This window comes from Eptesicus fuscus, chromosome 21 (assembly GCF_027574615.1).
Source record: "Eptesicus fuscus isolate TK198812 chromosome 21, DD_ASM_mEF_20220401, whole genome shotgun sequence".
Taxonomy (NCBI): Eukaryota; Metazoa; Chordata; class Mammalia; order Chiroptera; family Vespertilionidae; genus Eptesicus; species Eptesicus fuscus.
Genome location: NC_072493.1, coordinates 15492981 through 15499503, shown reverse-complemented (window position 1 = coordinate 15499503; position 6523 = coordinate 15492981). Strand labels below are relative to the sequence as shown.

Below are 6523 nucleotides of genomic sequence, written 5' to 3'. Positions count from 1 at the left end.
TAATTTTAAAAGGTTTAAAGGTTTAATTTATGTGCTGCATTATTTCATGATTTCATGTACATACTATTTGTAAAATGAGTGGGGAGAAAGGAAGATAATTTGTATGTATACTTCATGCCAGGCTCTGTATTTGGTGCCATCTCAAATTCTGCCTACCCCAGAATACCAAATGGTACAAGACCCATTTCCAACAAACTGCCTGTTTCTAATTGTGTTAACATCTTAAATGAAGAAACACATCTTCTCCTTTCAATGTTACCCATCCAGCCTTTTTTTCCCCACACAACATGAATCATCCTTAAAAGCAATCTGAATATAACATACCACTCCTTAAAACCATTCAATAACCTTCAAAACTCTTGGTAAGTATAAGCTGTTAAGTTAAGCTTACAAAGCCAAGCATGGTTTCGTATTTGCTTCCTCTCAAAATTTATCACTTTTCTCTGCTATCTCCCAGAGATTACCTTCTTTGTACTCTCAGATTTCATACCCATCTTCCTCTCATTCCAAATAGAGACACTCCACATGCATAAAAGTATTTTCTTCTTCCAGACCTCTTCATGTGCCATGTGCCCTTCACACTTGCAGATCCATCGATCTGAGAAAGCCCCTTAAATAGTCCACTGCCTACCTCTGTACCGCCTCTGTTTGCACAGTTTATATTCATCCTGCAGGGTCACATATAAACACAGGTCTCAAAGCCCTTCTTAGTGTTCTACACTAAGTTCCTTGTGCATCTTTCCTTTTTTTTTTTTTTTTTTTTTTGTCCCATCAAAAAAAGCAAGTCACAGAAATAGAAGTGAGGGATCCAAGAAATGGGTTTAGGAAACAAGCTACAGAGGCAAAGGAAGGGCCCTTTGGAGCTTCGGAGAATAAGAGAGGCAAGGAAAATCTGCCTAGAGGCAGGGGATGAGAAAGGTCCCCACTATGAGAGAGCCACCTATGCATCGCTTTTGCAAACTTACCTGCTTGAGTAGAGAAGTGGGCTTCACCTACTTTATTCTTAGAACCTGGAACAAAACTGGCCTACCGTAGGCCCCTGAAAATTGTATTTTAAATCAAATATGAGCAATTCACACACACACACACACACACACACACACACACACACACACACACACACTTATTAACAAGGGATTTTCTTGATTACGGGTTTAGCATTCTAAAGTAACTTCCTGGTGTCCCATGTCCACAAGTAGAAGTGATTTTCCACTTACAGGCTGGGAATGCAACCATTCATTCATCCAACCTTTATTCACATCTGCTGTGTGATCATGAAGCTTTCCCCAAGAACCAAAAAACAAAGCTATAAAACAAGAAATGGATATCCGTTTAGTGTTGCCTAAATTCCCCCATATTGAACTTCCAGGTGCTCAAAGCTAAGTGGAGAACAAGGATAGTATCAGGTCAAAAAGATACAGAGAAGGGCCTGCTTGGAGGTGAATCATTTGTCCTCCACCTGCAAGAAACCATTTCCCCAGTGGTGGTGTAACGTTTAGCTATCTCCAACAAGCAAGAAGCTGGTATCTGTATTGCAGAAGAGGTCTCTGGGTAGTTACAGTCCCTGTATGTTTTTGAGGAGTACTTTATTTTACTTTTGTGTTACTTTAACTATTGACTCTCTGCCATTCAAAATTTACAGTTGTTCAATATATCACCCCAGGTTATTGTGTGAGGGAAGGGATGGGAGAATGATAGTGTTAGAAAATACAAATTTGAGTTCTTTTGGTGCTGATAACTGACTGGGTGACTGGGTGACCTTGGAAGAATATTTCACTTCTCTTTCCTTGGTCTTGGGTCTTGGTTATTTTATTTATGTAAATCAAAACAATCTAGGTCAGGATGATTAAAGATGTGACTGTAAATAAATATAATCTTTCTTGCCCAAAGAAAGTGTCCAACAGAATTGAAAGACTTTTTTTTTTCCAACTTGGAATACAATTTAAAACATCTAGAACTTTTGAGGACATTTGTATTTGTCTTTTTTTTTTTTTTAATCTTGCGACAAAAATGCTCTTTCTTTTCTCTTTTCTAATGTGATGTGTTGGCATCCATGCTTTAAGAATCCTTTGTTACTTGTCCATGGAATTGCATGCATTTCCAGTATTTCTCCATTTCTACACCCTGGGAATTTGTTGGCCAGATGTTTCTCTCTGATGTTCCTAGAATGGAAAATGTAACACAATATTCAAAGAACGATTTTTCCCCAGTATAGAAAACTTTTGCATGCTACTTTATTCAGACATAAACTTGAAAAAATGTTGAGAAACTCTGAAACACAGTGGCAAAAATCCTCAGAGTGGACTCAGGGAAGACAAGCAAGCTTTATATTATGTGGATACGTGAAATTCTTTTTCCAAAGAGAACATTGTTATGGTTTGTTGTTTGTTTTTTGCTTTTGTTTTTAAAGAGCTATGTCTGGCTTTGCTACTCACAGACTATGTGAAGTCAGACATTGATTTGGGCCTCAGTTTCCACAACTGTGCAGTGAGGATATTGGGAGTTAAAGAAAGGTGATTAAGCCTGATTTTGTAAGCTTGAATTTTTATGCAGAATAAAATATTTATGTTGTGTGGAAGAAGCCAGTCAAGAAAGACTACATCCTGCATAATGCAAATTTTATAAAGTGCAAGAACAGGCAAAATCAGTATATGGAGAGACATCAGAGTGGTGGCTGCCTCTGGAGAGGGTGCTGACTGGGATGAGCAGGAGGAAGCCTCCAGGGGCTGCAGGTCCCTTTGATCTAGCTAGAAGACTGGCAGGTCACATCCATATGTAAGCTTTGTTCACTCACATATATGCATATTTAAAGCCACTTCAAAATAAAACAGAAAACAGTGTATAGAATGATTTATAAATCATAAATATGTGTGTAGGAGGGTATTTAATTAATCTAGAAAGTAGGCAAACATATTGAAGGTGTCTGTCCTAGGATGTTGCCTTTATGTCTTATGCATTTTATCATTTTCCATTATTAATATATTGAATAGACAAAGGCAAATATTTTGTTTTATTTATCACTAGAGGCCCAGTGCATGACATTCATGCACTGGAGGGAGGAGGGTCCCCTCAGCCCTGCCTGCATGCTTTGGCAGTCTGAAAGCCCTCAGGGGATGTCCAACTGATGGACATCCTTACATCCTTAGTGCTGCCACGGAGGCAGGAGAGACTCCAGTCACCGCTGCTGCGCTTGCCAGCCATCAGCCCAGCTTCTGGCTGAACTGGGCTCCCCCTGTGGGAGTGCACTGACCACCAAGTTGAGCATTTGCCCCCTGCTGGTCAGTGTGCATCATAGTAATCGGTCGTTCTGCTGTTTGGTCAGTTTGCATATTACCCTTTTATTATATAGGATTATACTTCAATACATATTGAGGCTGATACAGAGTCTGTACCCAATAAAGAGGAGTATAAAGATATACTAAATAAAGATGAATATGATAAACAGCAATGGAGTTATTAACCTGAGTCAAAAATGTTGAATAAAGATAGACATTCCAGCTCACTCCATATATTTGTCTTAGAGAGCATGTCTGTTTTCTTCCCCATAGTCCTTCCAGTGCCTAGAATAGTTCCTGACACATTGTAGGCTGCTCGTTAGATACTTGTTGAGTGGGTGGATGAATTTGAAGTGCACTAAAAGTCTCATACTGGGCTTGAGTATGACTTGGAAGCAGATGTTGAGTATCCTCTACCTGTAATGGAATTGTGTTTGCATCTGCCAATACAGGGGTTGAATGAGTAATGGGACATTCTCTGAAAGAAAGGTCCTCTCGGTGTCACTGGTAAGTCATGTAGCATAGCAGAGAAATGGGTGAGATTTAATGTCTGGAAGTTTCCTTGGAATCTTGATTTTTACTACATTTTCTTTTTGGTAGAGTTTGCCTGGCTGCCCAAATAGTTAGAGCCCCATTTTTTTCTTCATATGTAAAACACAGATGCTTCTGAAATTGAATGAGATAATTGTAGTCAGCCTTTACTAGGCTATAACTACAATGCCACCCTCTATGCTAAGAACATTGCACATGTTACTACATTTCTTGCATGGGAAGTATGTAAATAACTTAGCATCAGACTCAGTAAGTATACATTTCTTCTCTGTGGTGATTGCATTCTTAAGATGACTCCAATTAACTTTCTATATATTTTATACCACCTAATTCATTTTATTTGGGTTTTGTAAATGATTCTAGATTGTACTTTGTTGCCCCTTCCCCAGACTTTAATTTCCTCAAAGGAGTGGGTCATTACCTTCTTGAATTGTATATAGTTTATTGAATTACCAGCTCTGAGTGTGACCTTTGATGGTATGTAATCTTTCTAGAATAAATGCAGCATTATCTCTGATCAAAGGTCATTAGGATTCTTTGAGGGAAATAGAATTATTTCCTTCTTATATACCAAGTTTCATGTTTTTACAACTCTGTGCCTTCCACACTCATCACCTTTGTTCTGTTCTCCGGAACAGCATAGTTCTCTGACAAGCTTGAGATGGTTAAATATCAAAATCCCCATGAAGGTGACAGCAGCTCTAGTCTATAAATAGTATTTTTTTCTATAAATTTAAACTTTGGAGGGAGGGGCGTATTAGATGTAAGATTTCTTGATTCAGAGAAGGGAGTGGGATCTGGAAAAGGTTCACATGGGAAATAAGAATGGTTGATTATTGGCTTTCAGGAATTTATGCCAAGATAGGAGCTGCCATGATTAAGAGCATGAAGAAGCAAAGTTTGCAGAGGAGATGCCATAAAGGGGTCAGGGAAACACTGATGGAGGATCCCTTCCTGAAATGTGGGTTTGGGAAAGGTTATTGGTTAAGTGGATTGTTGCAAGGTGGTAACTTGATTCACATAAATAGTGACAAACAAGTAGGAAGTGATGTCGGTTTAGTTTTACCTAAATTCATCTATATTGAAAAAAAACTGATGTTTTTTGAGTGTCTGCTACATGTCAAGCTTGATGCGAGGTATATATTCTTTTGCTTAATCTCTTCACCTTCTTTCCTCCATTCCCCCATAACCCCTCTTCCCTCTGATAGCTGTCAGTCTGTTCCATGTATTGATGTATCTGTTTCTATTTTGTCACCAGTTTATTTTGTTCATTAGATTGCACATGTATGTGTGATCATATGGTATCTGTCTTTCTCTGACTGGCTTATTTCGTTTAGCATAATAATCTCCAGGCCCATCCATATTGTCACAAAAGGTAAGATTTCTTTTTTTTTTTATAGCCGTGTAGTATTCCACTGTGTTAATGAACCACAGCTTTTTTTATCCACTCATCTTACTTGGGCTGTTTCTACATCTCAGCTACTGTAAATAATGCTGCAATGGACAAAGAGTGTGGAACAATTAACCAGTTTGCATGGCATTCTTGCACAGGGGCTATGCTCATTTTCTCTGTGCTGCTCCAATCTTAGTATATGTGCTGCCGAAGCAAGCACGACACATGAGTTTTTAAAAAGCACTGAAACTTCTCTCTCCACCCCCTCCTGGCTTTTTTTTTTAATGTCCCCAAAGGGCTGAGATTAGGAATCCTCCCACAGTTCTTCTCTTCCTAGAACTTTTATGACACTGCTTCTGATTAAACTCACAGATTAGACCCAGTGGCATAAGGCACAGCTTCTCCCCTTGGAAAAGGAACAAATAAGAATGAAGTGCTAGGTTGCAATACTAATTATACATTCTGTTGAAGTGTCAGCCATCTGTCGCAATTGTTTAAAAGGCAGACATAAGTCAACTGTTGGGGTGAGATGTTTACCGTTGTGCACACACAGTTCGCTGGTGATGCCAGTGGAGAGTTGGTGTTCTAGCACGTGCCTGGAGGCAGCAGTGGGATTTCTCTTGATGTCTTGAGAAGCCCACCTTTCCAGGAGAGGGCAAGGGGTAGCCCCAGGTAGCTGACGATGAAGTCCTCGTCACACTTCAGGCCTGCCAAGGATTCTTAAAGGATTAACACTCTCAGTTTTCAGAAGGGATAACTGAGATACAAGGAGGCAAAGGCATTGCCTATTCTGCACTCACAATTTTGGCACTTAACAGTTTTCTGCAGAAATTGTGTGTTTGCCCGTAGGACCCTCCCTCAAGTATATTAAGCCCCTAAGGAAAAGGATCAGACACTATTATCTCCAACTTAAATGCATAGAACAGTACCCAACACATCACAATGTCTAGAATATATTGTAAAAATGAAGTTAGTTACTGTAAGGTGGGTGAAGGTTTTTCTGACGTGGCCAAAAAGCACAGAAAATGTGGCCTGTTCCCCTAGCTCCAGAGCCAGCCTTTCTTTCTGTTACCAGTTTGTTCAGTGAATAAGCGGAATGTTCTGCCAAACTGTGGCTTTGGATAATTCCTTAATGAGAGCCACCAGCATTAGGCTGAACGTTAGTTTCAGTTTACATTATGGAGCAAATTAAAACCCAGCTATCGGCAGTATTATCCAAACAAAGGACAACATTGCTCCTTCTATGTCTGAGGAAACAAAGACGTCCTTTTGATAGAAGTAATATTTGACCTTTTGGGTTATT

The 6523-nt window shown here is 39.4% G+C and overlaps 1 non-coding gene across 1 annotated transcript; it reads right to left on the bottom strand.

Moving 5' to 3' along the window:
- Nucleotides 1-5333: 5333 nt before the first annotated feature.
- Nucleotides 5334-5440, bottom strand: LOC114230979 (U6 spliceosomal RNA). Its single transcript, XR_003616973.2, has one exon. It is a non-coding gene; the product is annotated as a U6 spliceosomal RNA (small nuclear RNA).
- Nucleotides 5441-6523: the final 1083 nt, after the last annotated feature.